Raw genomic sequence first — 22,330 nt, 5'->3', positions numbered from 1 at the left:
GCTTCTACATTTTACTTAACTACAGACAGTTCTACGATTATTACTAGGCAGACTACTTCATATTTTACTAGTTAGCATTATTCCTAGTTACTACAAAAGGTTAGTACTAACTGCCTGCAGCGTCACAGTTGTGCCAGTGTTAGTATAAACCTACTTTGATGCGTTGCTCATAGAGCTAACCCCTATCAGCGTGCCCCTGGCACAGGGCAGGCAAGGGATAGTTTATCGCTGCAGGTTCCTAATTTACTATCCTATTCTGATTGACTAAATCTACTTCCTATTCTACGTCATAATCGGTGCGTTGTCTCTAATCGGTATCACCCCAGTCCCCCTGGTCCTGGCCGTGGCGGATTCCAACTGTAAGTCGACCTATCCACGAACAGGCGGTATGGGATTGGGGCTGTGGTCGCAATCGGTGATTTCTATTTAACTATGCATGAAGGTCTCTCAAAAAGGTTTTTAATACTTTTTGTGATACCTCGTTTGCTAGTGTATTCAGTCTCTGAAAGGTCTCCTCTTGTCTTAAAAGGTCATAGGTATTTGTATTTGGTAGTTGTCGTCTCAATGGCCCAGCTACATCATCGAAAAGGGGGCACTCATAAACCACATGGTCAGGAGTACCCTCCGGTGGGCCACAGTCGGACGAAGGCGTCGCCCTTTTCCCAAACCGACTTAGATAAGTCGGATATGGGCCATGACCGGTGAGAAAGTGGAACATCCCCCGAGTTGGCTCGAAATACTTCATTTTTAATCTTTCCTTGACATCTGGTAGGAACTGAAAGGTTCTTCTACCAGTTTCGTCCGACTCCCATATCTCCTGCCATAGATCTACCCCCCTTCCCCTTATCTCCCCTTTTTCCCTGACTGGTGCCCCCATAATTTCCTCTACCTTGGTGATATTATCCTTTTTGGCCCAGTACCATGCAGCCTGTTCCATAATCTTTATATCTAAGGGACAGAGCCCCATTATGATTAGCAGGGCTCCTCCTGGAGATGTTGTATAAGCTCCCACGGACCTTAATATCATGATCCTTTGTACTCTCCTCACCGTCATGGCAGGCACCACCCTCGTGAGCCTGTGAGCCCAGACTCCCGAGCCGTAACCCACTTTGACGTCAGTATACTGTTGTGATATAGCTTGATTAAATGAGGCGGGTGGTGAAATCTCTTGTGTCCTATGGAAATCAGGTTATTTAATAATTGTAGAGCTTTCTGGGTTACGGTTTCTATGTGCTTTGCAAAGTTCCACCTTTCATCGATGATGATTCCCAAGTAGCGCGTTTCTCGTCTCCGAAGAACGGGCGTACCGTCAATTCTCACAGTCGGGTTTCTCATTAACTGTCCTTTAAGTAATAAGTAAGTCGACTTGGTTGGTGAGATAGTCATTTTGGTGTTACGGCACCATAGTTGTAGTTTATTTAGTGCTCTTTCTGTTTTCGGTTCTATGTCCTCGCGACTTCGGCCGCCGACCAACAGGAGGAGGTCGTCAGCGTAGGCCATCACCTCTAGCACCTCTTCGCTCTGTTGCAGGCTTTCCAGAAGAGACTCCATGTGGATGTCGCAGAAAAGGGGACCCAACACGGAGCCCTGGGGGCAACCCTTGGTGATAGTTTTCCCGACTTTCCCGCTAGGGGGTTATAGCCATACCTCCCGATCTTCACAATAGCTCCTCAAACACCCATATAGCAGCCCTGGACACTCCTTCTCCCGAAGGCAGGAGAAGAGCGAAGGCCACCACAGGTTGTCGAAGGCGCCACTGATATCCACCATGATGCCAACGACATACTTACACGAGGCTGAGCCGCAGACCTCGGCCGCCAGGGCGATTGCATCAGATGCCGATCGCCCCAGCCTAAAGCCGAATTGCCTGCCGCTCATCCCCCGCAGCATGCGGTGAGCCGTCAGTCTGTTCGCTAATAACTTTTCAAGGAGTTTGCCAAAACCGTCCAGCAGGCAGATGGGCCTGTAGGATTTGGCTTCAGCAGGGTCCTTCTCGGGGCCTTTCTTAATAATTACCACATTTGCCTGTTTTCCATATTTTAGGAAATTTGCCTTGTCTGAGGCATGCGTTATAGAGATGTGTAAGTGGCGCAACTAGCTGTGGGGCTAAGAACTGCACCACCTCCGCCACAATGCCGTCTGGCCCGGGGGCTTTTCCTTTCTTTAAGGATTTGATAAGAGCAGCAACTTCCTCGTCAGAGAAGGGGAGGACCGCTTCGTCATTTGCATACCTATGAAGGTCTTCATTTCGTAATTGACGCTGCTCTTCGGTGTCATTATTCGTGTCATCGTCAGGCAACAGTGATCGGAGGAGGACCTCAGCAGTTTCCTGCCAAGATTCCGTCATTCCGTCGCCGTGCCTGAGCGTTGATATCACCATTGGGGAGCGGATCTTCTCCCTCACCAATCTATATGGCACACCCCAAGGATCGAGGGCCAGCTGATTGGTTACAAAATTTTCCCAGCTATTTATTCTGGTTTTCTGTAGCTCTTTTTGAAGGTTGTCCTTTGCCTCCCGGTATAACTGCAGCCATCTTTGCTTTTCCCGCCAGACGACACTGCGCTGGTAGTGCTTCCTCAGTCTCCTGACAGACTGACGCAGTTCTTGTAGCTCGGCTGACCATGGTGCCGGTGTGGCCGCCACGGCCCTCCTCCTGGTTGGTACGGCCGCCTTAATCGCCCTTGTTATTGCACGTACAAGTCCCTCGGCTCTGTCGTCCAAGTTAAAATCCTGTCGTATGTCTCCTTCTGGTAATGGAGGAATGTCGCACTCGCTGGCTAGGCGTTCCCAGTCTGTTTTCCTGAAATTTCTTTGCACTTCCCACCCCATGGCCCAGCGGCACTCTCTATCTCCTACAATAAAAGTGATTAGATTATGATCACTGGTGGTGGCATTGTCTTCCACTCTCCACTCTTGTAGCATATTCACTGCGTTTGGCGTGACCAACGTCACATCAGTGTTAGTGCCCTGTCCTCCTCCAGCCACGTAGGTGGGGGGATTGCCTGGTCTGTTTGCCACCACTAGTTGAAGAGCCATTATCATCTCCTCTGCTTTAGCACCATTTTCATCCCTTGTGCCACTGTACCATAGGGGGGATTTGGCGTTTATGTCAGCGGTTATGATGATTTTGCGTCCCTGCAACGCCGTGGCCACACTCGCTAGATGATCTAAGTGTGTACTGAAAGTACATGTTAATAATGATAACAATTCCAGCAGGAGATTGTATCTCCACGACGTTGCAGTGACTATTGGAGTACCGTGACAGAGGTGTTGCACGCAGTGCAGTGTTTGTTATTAGAATGGCCGCTCTGTGGATGTCCCCACTGCTAACAATTTGCCATGTTGCGGCAGTGAACGCAACTTTTCCAGCCAGAGAGTACGGCTCCTGTAAACAGATTATGTCCAGTCTCTTTTCCACCACTTCCCTTTGGAGCTCCTGCATTACTAGTCGACTGTTATGAGTATTGAGTTGTCCAATTTTTATTCTGGTCGTCATGGAAAGTAAGTATGTATGTCGTCATGTGGCCAGGTTTTGTTCCAGTCATATGCTAGTCGTCCGTTTGCCATCACTGATTGATGGTAAATTTCATCCAGGTCAAATTTTTCTCCTCGTCTTTTAAACACTTTTTTGAGTAGGTCCCGCAGTGCTCTGAAGTCAGTGGGGAGGTTCACCGACTTTAATTGTATTCTGTCCACAGCCTCCACCACCGAGAAGGTTACCCTCCGTCCGTTCTCATGTCCTACTCGGACCACATGTCGTAAGGCAGTGGTCAGGGTAGTCGGCTGCTCCAGCCTAGCTAGTTGCATGGTGTACTCAAGATTTGGGTACACCCTTACCGGGTCTACAGGTGGTAACCTGACCACCGGGCTGTCTTTGGTGATGGAGTTGGCGGTGGAGCTTGTAATGGTGTTTACTTGGACAGGTTTGGCAGCTTTATCTGCCGCTACCACAGGATGCTCTTGCCGTTGTAGATTTTTAGTCGGCAGCGTGTCCCGGCATTGGGAGGAGGGTGCTCCGACCTCTGAGGGGAGCTCGGTTTGAGTGCCAATGTCCCTGGTGGGGGACTCTGTATAGATTTGTCGACTGTTGCTACGTCGGCGCTGACGAGCGACTTCAGGAAATTTCTGAATCTGCTTGCTCCTCCTTTTGCTCGGGGATTTATGCTTTGGCATCCTGCATGTTGTGCCGTTTTCAGCCATAGTCGATTCGAGATATTAATCTCTGTTCAAGCATCCTGTAGGTAGGGCAGTTTCGCCCTGTGGCTCCACAAGACTTCTTGCCACGACTCTTGCAAGGGATGCAAACACCTGTGGCCTTGCAATCTTTCCGGTTGTGTCCGTTGTCACCGCATTTGGAGCAGGCCGACCCCCTGGTGCAATGCCTCAGAATGTGGTCCATGTCGTCGCAGTTATGGCAACGAGGTACCACAATGTAATCTCTGGTATTTATAGCATGGAATCCCACGTATAGTCTGCCCAGTACTGTTATTTTTCTCCACATTGTTGCGGAGACCTCGGCAACGTGATGTACGACATCACGATCCCGAGGAACCGTCTTAAATCTCAGTTTAAAGCTATTTTGAAAATCATTTTCATTCATGTCCTCAAAGTTTTGTTTTCTGATTGTTTCACCCAGTTACTCGTTTGTCATTACTGTAGGAACATCGTACAGTATGACCAATGGGTTCCTCTTTTTTGGGGGTTCGCATTTTACAACTGCGTTTAGTTTCGGATTTTCCAGAAGCTTGTTTTTGTCCTCTTCCGACGCAACTTCTACGATTACCGGGTTGCGGCTTGGTTTGACACGTTTAATCTTTATCTTGTCTTTTACAGGGTCGATTGTGGTAGTTAGAAGTTCCTGAATCATTTTGACACTAGTATCTTGTACCGGCAAGGTCCTAAGAAAGACTGCCGTCTCTTGTTTTTTAGTCACCCAGTCAATTGCTTCTTTCGTATTGTTTTGTCTGGTGGGGGCTTGTGCAGCCACCGCCGCCCAGGTCTTGCTCGGTTGTTGTTGCTGTTGTCTCATATGGGTGTTCTCTTTTTCCAGCTCCTCTACACGTCCTTCCAATTTTGCATGGGCAATTGCCCATGCAGCCAATTTATTTTTTATTTGCAGGATTGCTGCCTGGCTTATCTTTCCATTCTTTATACTTTGCTCCAGGAGCAACGTAATTTTTGAATACCTCTTCATTACTGAGTAGTCCTCCTCAGCCTGTCCCACCTCGTCCTGTGGAGAGGGATCAGGCACAAAAGAAGTTCTCGAAGGCGCACTAGTATCACTCGTCTCTGATGTCGCCATTTTGTACGAGTGATAAAAAGAAGTGGGAGCTCGTCTCTTACTCCGGACCGGCTCCTCTGGCATGGGGGGGGGGGGGGGGGGGGACTTCCGCAGCTCGCCCACCGACCTCGCCCCTAGGTCAAGGGCACTTCAGAGCTGCTGGGTTCAGCGCACCGTCACCAGTGCACTGGTCCCCCTCGGTGACTCCGTCATCGACGATTTCACGCGACGCTCCTCGGCAACTGCACCCCGCACTCCAGAGAGGCGGATGCACCTCTCGCCCTTCGCCGCCTACTTGCACGAGTTTCCACCTCTCGGCCGAGGACCCACTCCTACTCAGGTGGTGGGCCGGTCCCCCAGACGTTCGGCGGTCTGGACCCATCTAACCTGGCCCAGGCGATGTCACCACCTCCTGGGTTTGGCAGAACACGCCCCGGTTACCCAGGGGCGCGGCGAAGCACCCTTGCCGACTCGCGCCGCGATCCCACGCCGACAAACGAGATCGCCGGCATGCAGAGCACCTGCTGGTCTGTGCCCTGCGAACAGAAAGGGACTGGTGTTCGGCCCCTTGACACAGCTCCCCCTGTGCCACGCACCCTTCGCTTTCGTATTGGGTTGGGTCGCAGCTCTCCCTTTTGTCGCAAGGCAGAATGCCAAGCTTAACGTCTGGCACCACGGGAAGGCGGAAAGAGCCACTTGGGAAGGAGAGGCTATGGGAGACGCGTCACTTCCCCTGTAAGGACTGTCGCGGCACACCCGACTGGAAGCGATACGCCCCAGTGCGAGCTTCCGTGCCTTACGGCGCGCCGACAACGGGCGGGTCCGTGCCGAACGCGCCGTCAAGCGACCGACCTCACGCCAGACAGAGGGAGAGCTTGCGCTATGTGGACCGATTTTGATGCCACATAACGATTAAGAGACTCATCTCGTTGAAGTGTATCCTGGCGGCTAGGGAGGTTCTGGCGGACGTCGTTGCGGATGACGTGTAACAGACCATGGAAATTCGTTACCGCTGTGCCTGAGACCATGAGAGTAAAGGTAATGCCCAGGTATTGTAACGTCCACACAAGTGGCAGGGGTTCCACTTCACCTTCCTGGAGGCCTCGTCCAATGTGCATTACAGAAGATTTGGTGACATTCATGGCACTGCCAGTGGCAGCCCCATGACGTGTGATCAATTCGAGGACTGCACGAATCTCAGAGCCATAGCGAATGAGGAGGAGGAGGTCATCAGCATATGCCCGACATCGAAAAGTATGTTGGCGAAGAGTGAGGCCAGAGAGCTTGGTTGTCAAGCCCCCAATGTGGGGCTTAAGAGCCAACATGCTTTTCGATGTCGGCATATGCTGATGGCCTCCTCCTCCTCATTCGCTCTGGCTCTGAGATTCGTGCAGTCCTCGAATTGATCACAAGTCATGGGGCTGCCACTGACAGTGCCATGAATGACATACAGGAGGGTAGATAAGGGGCGCGCTTGTCATATGGAACGGCAGAAGGGTACAGGCCCTGCTAAATGTCCATTGGCTTGGACACATGAACTGGCACTGTCGTAAAGACGCCGGAGGACATGGAGGAACGGAGGGGGGATGTCCATTCGGATGCCACTGAAAGCAGGAAACGATGGCGCACTTTATCGAAGGCGTTATCGATGTCTATAGCGACGACCGCTGCACGGAGTCTGCAGGCCGCCGCCATCACAATTAAGTCGCGGCATTCCCCTGTAGCAGTCTGTATGTTAACGAGTCCCCCAGGCCTCGTTTGCTCTGGGGAGTGGATATGAGGGAGTATTGTTCGGAGACGCATTGCCAGTAAGCGATCAAAAATCTTGTAATCTGCATTGAGCAGGCTGAGCGGTCTGTAACTCGTGACCGTCGAACCACGGGCTGATTTGTGGACCGGAATGATGATGCCATCAACAAAGGCAGGTGGGATTTCTTGGTCGGATGTCATCAGATCTTGATACATAGTCCTCCACTGCGGTGCCATGAGGTCCCAGAAGGCACTGTAAAACTCAGTCGGTAAGCCGTCAATGCCAGGTGATCTGTTGACTGAACCCTTGTGGATTGCGTTGTCGACTTCGCCTCGTGTGACCGCTACTGTCAAAGTATCCGCGTCCGTGTGGGGGAGGGTGTGTGTAACTTAATGCAGAATGGAGTTGTCTGCTTCAGTATCAGCATCTTCTTCCCTATATGTACGACAGTAGTGTTTGACGAATGGGTGGACGGATGCCATTCTGAATGGTCACCTGTGGGCCATGAGGCGTGATAAGCGCGTTGATGATCTGCCGACGACGCCATCGTTCGTCGGACACTATATGATGCATGGATGGAATTTGCAAACCCGCATGATCGTGGCGTATCACCAGCCCTTGCAATTTCCAGCGTGCCGCCGCAACTATCTTCGCCTTAGTTCTTTGCCATTCCAATTGGTTGTGTGGGGTTGGCGGCTGAGTGTCCAGATCTCGGAGAGTCGCATAACAGAAGTCAACAGTGTTGCGATGCCAATCGGCCAAGTGCTTTCCTTATCTCATCAGTGTCCTCCGGATCGCGACAAGTCAGGTCATGCAGATGAGAAGTATTTACTTTCCATGGCGCACGGCTGCGCCATAGAGATTGTGGCGGAAGGACGACCGTGCAGATGTAAGAGTAATGGTCGGAAAAGGCCAGTGGCTAGCTTTGGGCGCCCCTTATCGCATATCTAAGAGTCTGTGAGGCATATATCCCGTCTAGAAGGCCTGCGGAATGACTGGTAAAAAAGGTATGACCAGAACGGTCGCCATGTTGAACTTCCCAGGTATCGCGAAGCAGGCGGTTCCGGACCACTATACGTAGTTCCTAGCATGTAGTATGGAGTGGAATCTGATCTTTGGAGTGTAGAACGCAGTTGAAATCACCTCCTAGTAGGTAGTGGTCGTATCCCCCTAATAGCAGGGAGGCAATTTCCTCTGCATAAAACTGGGCCCGTTCATGTTGACGGTTAGTACGTGAAGGAGCGTAGACATAATTGATGCATGACCACATGGCAGTGAGTGCCATGCTCCGAGATGATGGAAGGAAGGCGACTTCGGTGACGGAAATCCCGCGGCGGACGTAGATGGCCACTCCACGGCCCATAGAATCACTCATGGAGGCGTGGGCGGTATAGCCATTGATATCCGGGAGACTGGCCAAGTGAACTTCATGCAGAAGGTAGAAATCAATATCAGAAGCCCAGAACATCTCCTGCATAAGGCGGATTTTCACCCTGGAAAGAATGTTTTTGGTTTTGATGGTTGCTATCCGGTAGGCCAGGTGGCGGACTGCTGGAGGCAGCGCAAGGGCGTGGGCCTCGCAGTGCAACGTTATCCCGCTCGCCCGTAGGGGATTCTGGAGAGAGGATGATTAGTGGATCGCCCCGACGGCGCAGGGTCCCGTAACGGGTCCTGCTCCTCGCTCTCCTCCTCGTGCCACGCCGTGGAGGCAGGCACCGATGTATCGTCCATTTTGTCTGCAGAAGATGATGTAATGTTTCGTGGTGGCTGTGCTATCTCCAATAAATAGTTCAAAGTCCGCATGGGGCGTCGGGGAGACGGGCATAGGCACACCCGCGGATGTCTCCGCGCTCATAACGTCTTCGTCGGCAGTAGCGGATTCGGGGGCGTCGTGTGGGTCGACGGTTACGTCTTCCTGAATTTGTAATGTCTCCTCTTGGTCGAAAACGGTGCGGGGCCTTCTCTTGCGACGTTTCGGAGAACGTTGTTTCCTTATGCGACCTTCCGCGTCTAACGACGGAAGGGAGTCGCGTCGTTCTGGCAGAAGGGCCCCTGTAGGGACGAAGGGACGATGAGTCGATCTCCATCGTGTTGCCTAGGGTTGGGTCTGAGGCCGGCCGCATCGACACCGTCGGAGCGGCCTCGATGGCCGGCCGAGGTGGCGGGCTGTCTGACGCGCTCTCCGTCAGGGTTCGGTCGGTGCGTTTGTGGCGCCCGGGCGGCGTTGCGAAGCGGCAGGAGAAGCAAGAGCACAGGCGTAGGTCACCGGTAGCACCGTAGGTTGCGACGTCGGTGGTCCTTCGGCAACTGGAAGTTGCGTAATTCGCCGTTGTAGGCATTCGGATCTAAGATGCCCTTCTTGCCGCACCCGGAACAGGTCCGAGGCTGGCCGTCATACATAATTATTGCACTGAATTCGCCGATCTGTAAGTAGAACGGAACATGGCTTCGGAGATCAATGGTGACCTGTCGGACGCCGTTTAGGACAGGATATGTCCGAAACTGTGTCCACTTTTCCTCAGTGTGGCCATGGATTGTGCCGTAGCGTCGGAGTGCCGTGACGACTTCCTCAGCAGGAAGTTCGAATAGCAATTCGAAAATGCGTGTCGTACTTATACCTAAGCCCGCGTGGTTGACGGTTACCGCCCCCATATTGCCATCAACATGACAGAAGCAGAGCCCCTGTTTGGTCTCACGTATGTTGCGTTCGCACGCCGCGTCGATACTGATTTTAACATAGACCTTGCTCCTCACGATCGACAAATGTATTCCGATAATATCGGTCGCCGGGATCTTCCCTTCTTCTCGCAGGAAACGCTCCACCTCGAGTGCTTTGGGTCGCGCATAATCGTTGCAGAATGCAAATTGGAGTGTAGATTTATGGTAACGGTTAGCCATGTATCGTAGACGGTAAGCGGCACTTAAGCAACGGCTGTCAGAATGTAAACAACGCGAGCTCGCGCTCTGCACACGGAAAAAAAGGACCCGTCCTCTCTGTAGCCCTGCCAAAGGCAGACTGACCAACTGAGCTACCCAAGCACGACTCAGGACCCGTCCTCACAATTTTACTTCCGCGAGTACCTTGTCTCCTACCTTCCAAACTTCACGGAAGAGCTTCTCTGAAGTTTGGAAGGTAGAAGACAAGGTATTGGCAGAAGTAAAATTGTGAGGACGGGTCCTGAGTCGTGTTTTGGTAGCTCAGTTGGTAAAGCAATTGCCGGCGAAAGGCAAAGGTGCCGAGTTCGCGTCTCGGTGCGGCACACAGTTTTAATCTTCCAGGAAGTATCAAATCAGCGCACACTCCACGGCAGAGCGAAAATTTCATTCTGGTATGATCATTCTTGTAAGGAGAAAGTCAAGTGAAACGGACATACAAACGGTATATTTCAGCGCAACACTTTGGTGAATAAAATGGACAAGCTAGTCGCATCGCGTATGAAAGGAAGCTATCTCCCCATAGTGAAACAAAATGTGAGTGAAACGGCCTGGTGCACACAATTGCCGGCCGAGGTGGCCGAGCGGCTCTAGGTCCTATAGTCTGGAGCCGCGCGGCCGCTACGGTCGCAGGTTCGAAACCTGCCTCGGGCGTGGATGTGTGATGTCCTTAAGTTAGTTAGGTTTAAGTAGTTCTAAGTTCTAGGGGAATGATGACCTCAGAAGTTAAGTCCCATAGTGCTCCGAGCCATTTGAACCACTTTTTTGCACACAATAGCCATGTACTCACCTCTGCCCAGCTACAAATCAGGTGCAGATGCATAGCACATCTGACGAACATTGAATATCCTGTGAATCTGCAGGAAGTGAACAACCCTTTTAAAAAGCCCACACGAGAACGAACTCTGTAGCCGAAGCCGTGAAGAGTCGCTAGTGAATATGGCAGCCGAAAAATACTAGTCCCTGACATGAACCTAGCTGTGAAGGCCTAGTGCTGTGTGCCTACTAAATTCAAAGATTTCTTTCTGTGCATGGGATATAAACAAGTACCATGCATGAATAGACACTCTTACAGTGCATGTGGTGAAGTTATTAGTACAAATAAAGGATCCATGAGCTATAAACTCTGCTACGAGTAACATTAATCTGTCTATTATTAAGTGTCAGTAGTTTGTAAGGCCAGCGAATACACAAGTACCACTAAGTCCCTATGGATACTGATCATCACTTCATTGGTCAAGCGAAAATTATGTTGACAAGATTGGCAATTTATTCAGAGTTCATGGCATTGTCAGCATCGCATATCTCGAGCCCATATGTGACACTGATGTTGCCTTCTCACCTGTACCATGATAGCTGTCACATGCTGACGGATACTGTTGGGATCACTATCGCAGCTCAGACCAGGCACCCATGCGATCGCCATCTATTTACGACACCTGCTCCAACTAGACTGGTCTTGTTGTGGTGCTTGGCTCAGCTCAGCTACCCTTGTGTGGGGAGGGGGAGTGGGAGAGGTCAATGAACCCCCTGCCCACTCTGATCACCCACACCATAACGACAATGAGTCTACATAGCACTGTATCGAGATATGATTTTACAATCAGTCCACATGCACCCATTTCGCGAAGACACTGAGTCAACATAATGTATAAAGTGAAAATTTTACAACTCATTCACACTATCACAGCAAATCAATTTGCAATTTGGTCCATTGATAACAAATTTCACCAGTCATAATCAATGAATTAGAATTTATAATCACATCACTAATAACCTGTCATGCTGCATTGGCAGATCATTTATAAAAAAGTGATCCACTAGCCTAACTTGTACGAGTATCACTATTTGTTATACAAGAACTAACTGAAATTTCTTCAAGCACTTGAAAGTCAGAGTAATTATAGAATACGAAACTTAACTTTCCTGCATAAAACGATACAGAACATGATTTTTCTATCAACAATTTCTTTTGCACTCCTGAAAAAATAAACCTCGAGCATGAGTCTCACAGTTGGTGGTAGATCCAATATCATAAAAAAATAACGTCGTAATAGGCTTCTAACAGAACAATACCTATGTGTGATCGAAGCGTTGAAGTATATTCGCTTTGTAGAATATATTCATAACTTCGAGGGGGCAATGAGACGTTTCTTTGAAATGTATACATTAAGAATAGAGCCTGGTTCTGGTACATATGTGTACCTTATTTCTTCGACTGGGTAAACATTAATTCCTTTGAGACAACGTTTTAAACCTCGGAAGACCTATGACAGATACTAACAATATATCAGAGATAGCCGGCCGGTGTGGCCGTGCGGGTCTAGGCGCTTCAGTCTGGAACCGCGTGACTGCTACGGTCGCAGGTTCGAATGCTGCCTCGGGCATGGATGTGTGTGATGTCCTTAGGTTAGTTAGGTTTAAGTAGTTCTAAGTTCTAGGGGACTTATGACCACAGATGTTAAGTCCCATAGTGCTCAGAGCCATTTGAACCATTTAAAATATTATCAGAGATATAGGCAATACTTTTTTTTTTAATGGTGGCTGACTTCTATTTTTCCTTCCATCTTCAGAACTGCGGAGCTGACTTAATCTATAAGTGTCTGCTCATTTTTCACTGGCTTCTATATCTGACTTACTCTGTTGTTATCATTTGTAGAATAATTTCCTCTTCTCTAAATTTTACATGTGTATGTATTTAGTCACTATTTTTCAGCACGTTCGACGTCTGGAACAAGAATGTCGCCAAGGAATTGTTGGGAGACGAAATGACCGAACACATATCGTGTTCAGTCATTAATTTGTCTTTGAGCAAAACACTAAGCGGCCCTAAAATAGATCACCGGTCATTCAAAGTATCCTGCGGTAAATTTGGTACAAGCTGTGACGAGAATGATTCGGTCTTTGATCTCCAATCAGTTACGTTGTTTATCTTCAATACCAGTCAAACACAGGCTCCGCTGTAGTACTATATAATGGATTGTGGTAGGAAGAGGGATTGACATCGTCTTTAAGCACTATGTCCTGAACACATGTAGTTCCTTTCTGAAACATCAACCCCGTGAGATGTCTTACCACTATCAAATAAAGTGTTGACCTCATGGTGATTATCTGTATCATTTAATTAATTCGCCTCTCTGAAAACTTTTACTACTTCAGAGAAAGCGGAGGGAGGAAATAATTCACGTTGCACATCTTCTTCCCTTTTATCATCTTTTTTTTTGTCTTCATTTAGAATTTCTTCAGTGTCACGTGGTAATTCAGTAACTTCGAAACTTCCTGGCAGATTAAAACTGTGTGCCGGACCGAGACGCGAAATCGGAACCTTCGCCTTTCGCGCTCAAGTGCTTTATCATCTGAGCTACCCAAGCACGACCTACGACCCGCCCCCACAGCTTTACTTCCGCCAGTAGGAGACGAGGTACTGACGGAAGTAAAGTTGTGTGGACGGGGCGTGAGTGGTGCGTGGGTAGCTCTGATGATAGAGCGCTTGCCGGCGAAAGCAGAGGTCTCGAGTTCGAGTCTCGGTCCGGCACACAGTCTTAATCTGCCAGGAGGTTTCATATCAGCACATACTTCGATGCAAAGTGAAAATTTCATTCAGTAACTTCGGTTACAGCACGCAAAAGATATTAACATTGCCAGGCATGAGACACCAATGTACACTCACCAGGCTACTTTGCTGTGACTGCCGTCCCTTCGTTCCATTTCGTCCTTTCCGCGTCACATAGCGGCATAGCCATCCTCACAACCGGGGGCAGAAAAGCCAAAGTGGATTCCCGAGATTCTTATTTGCTCTGTCAAAAGAATTATACATTCTCAAATATTCTATATACACTATGTGATCAAAAGTATTCGGCACCCCAAAAAAACATACGTTTTTCATATTAGGTGCATTCTGCTGCCGCTTACCGCCAGGTACTCCATATTAGCGACCTCAGAAGTCATGAGAGATCTTGAGAGAGCAGAATGGGGCACTCCGCGGAACTCACGGATTTCGAACGTGGTCAAGTGATTGGGTGTCACTTGTGTCACACGTCTGTACGCGAGATTTCCACACTCCTAAACATCCCTAAGTCCACTGCTTCCGATGTGATAGTGAAGTGGAAACGTGAAGGGACACGTACAGCACAAAAGCGTACAGGCCGACCCCGTCTGTTGACTGACAGAGACCGCCAACAGTTGAAGAGTGTCGTAGAGTGTAATAGGCAGACGTCTATCCAGGCCATCACACAGGAATTCCAAACTGCATCAGGATCCACTGCAAGTACTATCACAGTCAGGTGGGAAGTGAGAAAACTTGGATTTCATGGTCGAGCGGCTGCTCATAAGCCACACAACTCGCCGGTAAACGACACCTCGCTTGGTGTAAGGAGCTTAAACATTGGACTATTGAACTGTGGAGAACCGTTGTGTGAAGTGACGAATCCCGGTACACAATGAGGCGGTCCGACGATAGGGTGTGGTATGGCGAATGCCCGATGGTCGTCATCTGCCAGCGTGTGTAGTGCCAACAGTAAAATTCGGAGGCGGTGGTGTTATGGTGTGGTCGTGTTTTTCATGGAGGGGGCTCGCACCCCTTCTTGCTTTGCGTGGCACTATCACAGAACAGGCCTACATTGATGCTTTAAGCACCTTCTTGCTTCCCACTGTTGAAGAGCAATTCGGGGATGGCGTTTGCATCTTTCCACACGATCGAGCCCCTGTTCATAATGGACGGCCTGTGGCGGAGTGGTTACACTACAATAACATCCCTGTAATGGACTGGCCTGCACAAAGTCCTGACCTGAATCCTATAGCACACTTTTGGAACGTTTCCGAACGCCGACTTAATGCCAGACCTCACCGACGGACATCGATACCTTTCCTCAGTGTAGCGATCTGTGAAGAATGGGCAGCCATTCCCCAAGAACCCTTCCAGCACCTGATTGAACGTATACCTGCGAGAGTGGAAGCTGCCATCAAGGCAAAGGGTGGGTCAACACCATATTGGGATTCAGCATTACCGATGGAGGGGGCCACGAACTTGCAAGTCATTTTCAGTGAGGTGTCCAGGTACTTTACAGTCATTATAATTGTAGAAAACATTCATTATTATGCTTTGATTTCGTTAAACAATATCTATTACTTCATTTTCTTTCGATAGATTGTTAAAGACACTGAACATTGTTTGACTACATCGATTTCTCACGTGCCGATTTTTGTGGTCACATTTTAATGGAAAATTTTAATAAACATTTTGGCTGAAGATTAAGCTGATGATTCGAGCAGTCACAGCAAAGTAGCCTGGTGAGTGTACATTGGTGTCTCATGCCTGGGAGTGTTAATATATTTTGCATGCTGTAACCGAAGTTACTGAATGAAATTTTCACTTTGCATCGAAGTATGTGCTGATATGAAACCTCCTGGCAGATTAAAAAGGGCACATGCCTCGGATCACGGAACGGATTTAAAGGAAACCGACCAAGCAATGGAAATGGATTACGAGATGGTTTACGACTGGGCACCTTAAACGTAAGGACTCTAACTGGGAAGTTAGAAGAAATTGTAGAAATGATGGAAAGGAGGAAATTGGACATCTTGGGACTTGCTGAGACTAGGTGGAGAGGAGTTGGTGAAAAACCACTAAGTAAAGGTTGTAAACTGTACTGGATAGGGAATGAGAGGGGAAGAAATGGAGTGGCAATAGTGGTCAGAGAGGGTCTGCAGGAGGAGGTGGAAGGTATCAATGATCGAATGATAAAAGCCAGAGTACGAGTGAAAGGAAAAAGCATTGAAATCATCCAAGCATATGCCCCACAGGTGGGGTGTACAAAAAAGGAGAAGGAGGAATTTGAAGATGACACGCAAAAGCAGCTAAATGGAGGTAATCAGATTATAATAGGGGACCTCAATGCACATGTTGGCACAGACAGGAAAGGATTCGAGGAGATAATGTGACCAGAGGGCTGGGGGAACCGAAATAGAGAAGGAAAATTGTTGCTGGAATTCTGCAAGAGGAATGGGCTGACGATCGCAAATTCCTGGTACAAGAAGAGAAGTAGTCACAAAATAACTTGGTACAGTGGGGACTGGTCCCAAACTTCAGTAGTAGACTATGTACTAGTGGATAGGCAGATGATGAGCAGCCTCACAGATGTTAAGGTCATTCCATCTGAGGCCTTAGACAGTGACCATCGGCTGTTGGTAGCCACCCTGAGAGAGAAAAAAGATAGGAGGGCAACAGATATACAGGAGAAAAGGTTGAAGACATGGATGCTGAAAGAGGATGAACGGAGGACGCAGTACCAGACACTGATCAGGAAGAAGCTGCCAAAGGAAGATCAGAGAACAGTGGAAGAAGAATGGGGAGATTTTAAGAGGGTCCTAGTTGAGGCAGCTGAGACTGTGTGCGGAAGAACTAGCACAAAGAGGAGAAGTAAGGAAACCCCATGGTGGAACAACATATGTAAAGAGGCAGTACTTCGAAAGAACAAAGCCTTCAGAGAATGGTTCCAGACCCGAACAGAGGAAGCTAGGGTAAAATATAAGGAAAGCAAGAAAGCGGCACAGACCATAGTAAGGGCGGAGAAGAAGAAGTGGATGGAAAAATGGACAAGAATGTTAGAAGAGGACAGTGAAGGGAACAAAAAAGTACTTTACACCATGGTAAGAAATAAGAGGAACGACAGAAGCGAGTGCCTGAGGATCATGGATAATAATGGAAGAGTTGTGGAGGAAATGCATGAGCTCAAAAAGATTTGGAAGGAGTACTTTGAAGATCTGTTGAATGCCGCCAAGCGGGTAACTAACAGCGATGGAGAGCCTAAGGCAGCAGACGATGATAATAGTGGGGAAATTGATGATCTAACTTGGAATGAAGTGGAAGAAGCCATAAAGAGGATGAAAGGGGGCAAGGCACCAGGTTGGGACGAAGTAACAGTGGATATGATACGAGCAGCAGGAGAAGTAGGAACCCAGTGGCTATACAGATTGCTGAGGGTGGTGTGGAAGGAGAACAGAATTCCTGAGGATTGGAAGAAAGGAATTATAGTCCCGATCTTCAAGAAAGGGGATAAAAGGAGATGTGAGAACTACAGAGGAATCACCCTGCTATGCCACTGTGGAAAAATCTATGAAAAGATCCTGGAGAAGAGAATAAGAAGCAGTATTGAAAGTAGACTGCAAGAGGAGCAGTACGGTTTCAGACCGGGAAGATCAACAACGGACCTCATATTTGCGGTAAGGCAACTGCAGGAAAGGCACTATGTGTACGGGAAGGACTTAATCATGGCCTTTTTAGATATTGAGAAGGCGTATGACAGTACCTGTAGGGACAAGCTCTGGGATGTGCTGAACGCAAAAGGGATAGATGAAGAGATAACACGAAAAGTCAGAAAAATGTATGAGGGAAGTGAGAGTTGTGTGAAAGTGGGGAGGGAACGTACTGCATGGTTCAAGCTGGAAAATGGGCTGCGACAGGGAAGTGGACTTTCGCTTTTATTGTTTATTATTGTTATGGATGAAATCCTACAGCAAGTGTCAGATGCAATTGGAGATCATAAAATGAAAGCAGTGCTTTTTGCCGATGACCTGATGTTATGGGGAAATTGCGAGAAGGAGGTGCAAGAGCAGTTAGATCCATGGGAGGCAACGGCAGCACAATATGGAATGCATTTCTCTGCAAAGAAAAGTGAAATAATTGTCACAACAAGGAAGACGAATAGGCCAAATGTGGATATAACTTGTGGAGGGGAAAAACTACAAGTGGTAAAGAACTTCAAGTACCTGGGAAGCGTGATTGAAAGTAAGGGGGGAAACGCAATGGAAATAAATGAAGGGTGCAGAAAAGCAGGGCAGTTCTAGAAATGCATTAGGGGGCTTATTTGGAGCAAGGAGGTGCCACAGAAATCCAAGGGAATTATATACCGAACCTACTTTGTCCCCATATTGGCATACGGAAGTGAGACATGGGTAATGCACAAAAGCGACAAAAGTAGAATACAGGCTAGTGAAATGAAGTTCCAGAAGAGCAGGTTGGGTGTAACAAGACGAGACAGATTGCGAAATGTGTATGTGAGAGAAAGGCTAAAGGAGGAACCAGTACAGGACAGGATAGAAAAATCAAGACTGCAGTGGTATGGACACATGAAGAGAATGGATGAGGGAAGAATTCCAAAGAGGATGTTTGATCTGCAACTGGAGGGGAAGAGGCCCAGAGGAAGACCAAGAGATAGATGGGTGAAGGGAGTGAAGGAATGTGTGACGAGAAGAGGAGAGAACTGGACGAAGGTGGAAGAGGGGGAATGGTGGAAAGACAGAACACGATGGAGAGGCTTGTGTTCCCGACAGACCCAGCCAGCTGCTGGAAACTGTCCAAGATGATGATGATGATGATTAAGCTGTTGCGTTACAAAATGGCTCTTAGCACTATGGGACTTAACATCATTGGTCATCAGTCCCCTAGAACTTAGAACTACTTAAACCTAACTAACCTGAGGACATCACACAACACCCAGTCATCACGAGGCAGAGAAAATCCCTGACCCCCCCGGGAATCGAACCCGGGAACCCGGGCGCGGGAAGCGAGAACGCTACCGCATGACCACGAGCTGCGGACTGTTGCGTTACAACTTGAGAACATTTAGTAATCTTACTGGTTAGCATAACATTTTAATGATTATGTCTCTGTGTTACTGTCCCTCAGTAGCAAAATGTTAAAGCTACCCCATATCCAAATTAGCTGTGCTCCTCCATCGTTATTGATATTGTGTAATTTCTGTATTAATACAGACAGTGTGCATTAGTGATCTTTTATCTGTGTTGTTCATAAATTGCTATTTTACGAACACTTGCTAGGGTTTGGTATCGTTTCGTGTCCAATTTACAAACAGAGTATAGTTTAAAGTAAAGTCAAACAAGTGGTCAATTTTCTTGATTAACACTACATTTACTTGGGATCCCTTTGCCTAATCAGGCTGGCGACCATTTTCTTTCGCTTTATTAGAGATTTATTTTACAACTTGGATAACATTGGTATGCTTCCCGTTCAAACAACTGCTTCTCTCTGCCAGTGGGCAATATGGGCAATATTTCTGGTGCCGAAATATAGTCCGATTACTTCTCACACGATCGCGGTCGACTTCTGTTCACCGACCGAGGTGAGCACAATGGCCTTGCATTCGGGAGGACGATGGTTCAAACCTTCGACCGGCCTACGTGATTTAGGCCTTCAATGATTTTCCTAAATCGCTTCCGGCAAATGCCTCGATGGTTCCTTTTTCCTTTGAAAGGGCACGGACGATTTCGTTCCCCATCCTTCCCTAATCCGATGGGACCGATGACCTCGCTGTTTTGCCGGCCGAAGTGGCCGCGCGGTTCTGGCGCTGCAGTCTGGAACCGCGAGACCGCTACGGTCGCAGGTTCGAATCCTGCCTCGGGCATGGATGTGTGTGATGTCCTTAGGTTAGTTAGGTTTAACTAGTTCTAAGTTCTAGGGGACTAATGACCTCAGCAGTTGAGTCCCATAGTGCTCAGAGCCATTTGAACCATTTTTTGACCTCGCTGTTTTGCCCCCTCCCGCCCCCCCCCCCTAAAAATCAACCAAACCTTCGATGTACTGTGAGGCTCTCAAAAGCTGAAAGCACGAATTCGAAGAGTTCTCCCACACATGAAGCACCCTCTCCACCAGCATGACTCTGCCAGACCAGACCACGCACGAGCGCTGGACAACTGCAACAATCCGATACCTTGGGTTCACTGTCATCGATCATCCTCCATACAGTGAGGAATTGTTTCCATACGATTTTCATGTTTTCATAACGTAAAGAATATCTTCCAGGACTTCACTTTGATAGTAATGAAGTGGTGCTAGCAGAAGTGAGGTTGTGGCTCCGCTAACATTCTATAGTGACGGTGTCAACAAAATGATCTCTCGTTTGGAGAACTGTGCCCGTCGCCGGGGTGACTTTGTTGAGAAATAAATACGTATATATAAAGAATAAAGATGTAGAATGTTAATAACGTTGGTTTTATTTAAAAAGGATTAAGAATTTTCCCATAAAAAATTCTGAGGTATTACGTTGCAGAAAGCTAACGGCCTCGCCACAGTGGTAACACCGGTTCCCGTCAGATCACCGAAGTTAAGCGCAGTCGGGCTTGGCTAGCACTTGGATGGGTGACCATCCGGTTTGTCGAGCGCTGTTGTCAAGCAGGGTGCACTGAGCCCATCTAAAGACAGCTGAGGGGCTACTTGATTGAGAAGCAGCGTCTCCGGTCTCGTAAACTGGCATATGGCCGGAAGAGCGGTGTGCTGACCACATGCCCCTCCATATCCGCATCTAGTGACGTCTAAGGGCTGAGGACGACACGGCGGCCGGTCGGTACCGTTGGGCATACATGCCTGTTGGGACGGAGTTTCAGTTTCAGTACGTTTCAGCACGCCGTCTTTAATTGCATTTACATGGTTAAATGAAAGGTTTCTAATAAATTGAAATAAACGCAGACACACACACACACACACACACAATGTGCTGTTACAATTTTATCCCATTTGTAAGACAAATTCCACAAGAAATTTATAAATGTATTCATTGTTTTGAAGAGTTCTAACACACTCGTGGGAAGTTCTCGATCGATGTCGATTAGCTCGTAAGTAGCTAGTCTGATTCTCTTCTGTGTCTAGGGCAGCCAAGGAAGATGTGGTTGACGTCCTGTGTTTCCCATTGCTGCAGTATGGTGATGGTATAACGTAGGTTCTATAAACGTGTTGACGGTAGCAGTCTTGGCTGAATTTCAACCTAGGAATGACCCTCATAAATTACCTCCTGTTCACTCTGCGGCTTGAGGTGCATTTCACATCCCACCTCTTGGACCTTCTGTAAATGGGGGTGGACTTGTTTGTACCAGTTGCCATGGTGCAGATTTCGCTTCTGGCTATGTCTCTGACTGCAGCAACTAAATCATCACTCTCCTGTACTCCATTACTTGTTTCGTTCTTCGTCAGGTGTTCAACTTTCTCATGGACCAAAATCTCAGCATAACCCTTGGTCGAAACAGATAATTTCTCATTACCGTTTCTTTGTAAGACTGATACAGTAGCAGCTATTTGGCATGGTACAGGGTGACAATTATTGAACTATATGAAATAAAATCGCCATAACTTCCGAACAGTTAGCGTTAGAACGTTCAAACTGCACTGTTGGCCGCGGAGTATGAAGGGAATTAGTACGCGCATGCGCGTGCAGCTTGTTGTTGTCGGCCATTTGCACGTGAAAATGTCACGGTGAGGTGTGCCTGAGCATGTGAAGGCCAAATATGCGAGCTATAAGAACCCAGGTGCGGCTCAAAGGAGGTTTCCGAGCGAGTTGCAGCTGAAGACAAGTGGTCTATGTGCGCAAACAGTCAGGAATTTGATTCGCAAGTTTGAGACAACAGGTAGTGTTCCTGATGACACTGTTGCCAATGTCGGGCGTCCTAAAAAGGTGAAAACACCTGAAAACGTCGAGAACACACGCGTTGTGTTTCAAACCAGCTCCAGGAAATCGATCAGATTAGCTGCACAACAGGTGGGAATCAACAGGTAGACACTGCGACAAATTGTTCTTGAAGACCTACATCTCTTCCCATACAAAATTCATAGTGTTTTGCCAACACTATTGGCCATAGAATTGACGAACAGGACTTTAATGTGAATATGACTTTGTTTAGCCCGTTTTCATTTGGTTGGGTTCGTCAGGAAGCAAAATTCGCGCATTTTGGGGCTGCGAAAACGTATTTCGCGATCGAGAAGTCTCTTCGCCCTCAGCAGGTGACTGTATGCAGTGTCCAGTCACGGAATAATCGCTGCGATATTCCTTGATGGCACGGTGACTACCTAACGGTGCCTGTAGGTTCTGGAAGATGACTTCATCCCACGATCTGAAACAACCCTGATTTCGGCAAGATGTGGTTCATTCAAGCCGGAACTCGACCCCATCGAAGAAGGGGAGTGCTTCATGTCCTGGATGAGCACTTTGGGGACCTCTTTCTGGCTCTGGGGTTCCCAGAGGCCACTGACATGGGCCTCGATTGGCCACCATATTCTCCGGATCTGAACACATGCGACTCCTTTTTGTGGGCCTGTATTAAAGACAAAGTGTATAGCAATAACCCCAAAATCATTGCTGAACTGAAAGCAGCCATTCAGGAGGTGATCACCGGCCGCTGTGGCCGAGCGGTTCTAGGCGTTTCAGTTCGGAACTGCGCAGCTGCTACGGTCGCAGGTTCGAATCCTGCCTCGGGCATGGATGTGTGTGATGTTCTTAGGTTAGTTAGGTTTAAGTAGTTCTAAGCCTAGGGGACTGTTGGCCTCAGATGTAAAGTCCCATAGTGCTCAGAACCATTT

General features: G+C 48.3%; 1 protein-coding gene and 1 pseudogene across 1 annotated transcript in view; one reads left to right on the top strand and one right to left on the bottom strand.

The window, feature by feature from the left end:
* The window catches only part of LOC124795072 (pinin-like), a 374,148-nt gene that overhangs the window by 244,938 nt on the left and 106,880 nt on the right, over nt 1-22,330 (bottom strand). The window lies entirely within an intron of this gene.
* LOC124797016 lies at nt 20,037-20,154 on the top strand (annotated as a pseudogene).

The sequence above is a fragment of the Schistocerca piceifrons genome, chromosome 4 (genome assembly GCF_021461385.2).
Source record: "Schistocerca piceifrons isolate TAMUIC-IGC-003096 chromosome 4, iqSchPice1.1, whole genome shotgun sequence".
NCBI classification, from domain to species: domain Eukaryota; kingdom Metazoa; phylum Arthropoda; class Insecta; order Orthoptera; family Acrididae; genus Schistocerca; species Schistocerca piceifrons.
Note: the sequence above shows the minus strand (reverse complement) of the source record. Positions and strands in the feature narration are given on the sequence as shown.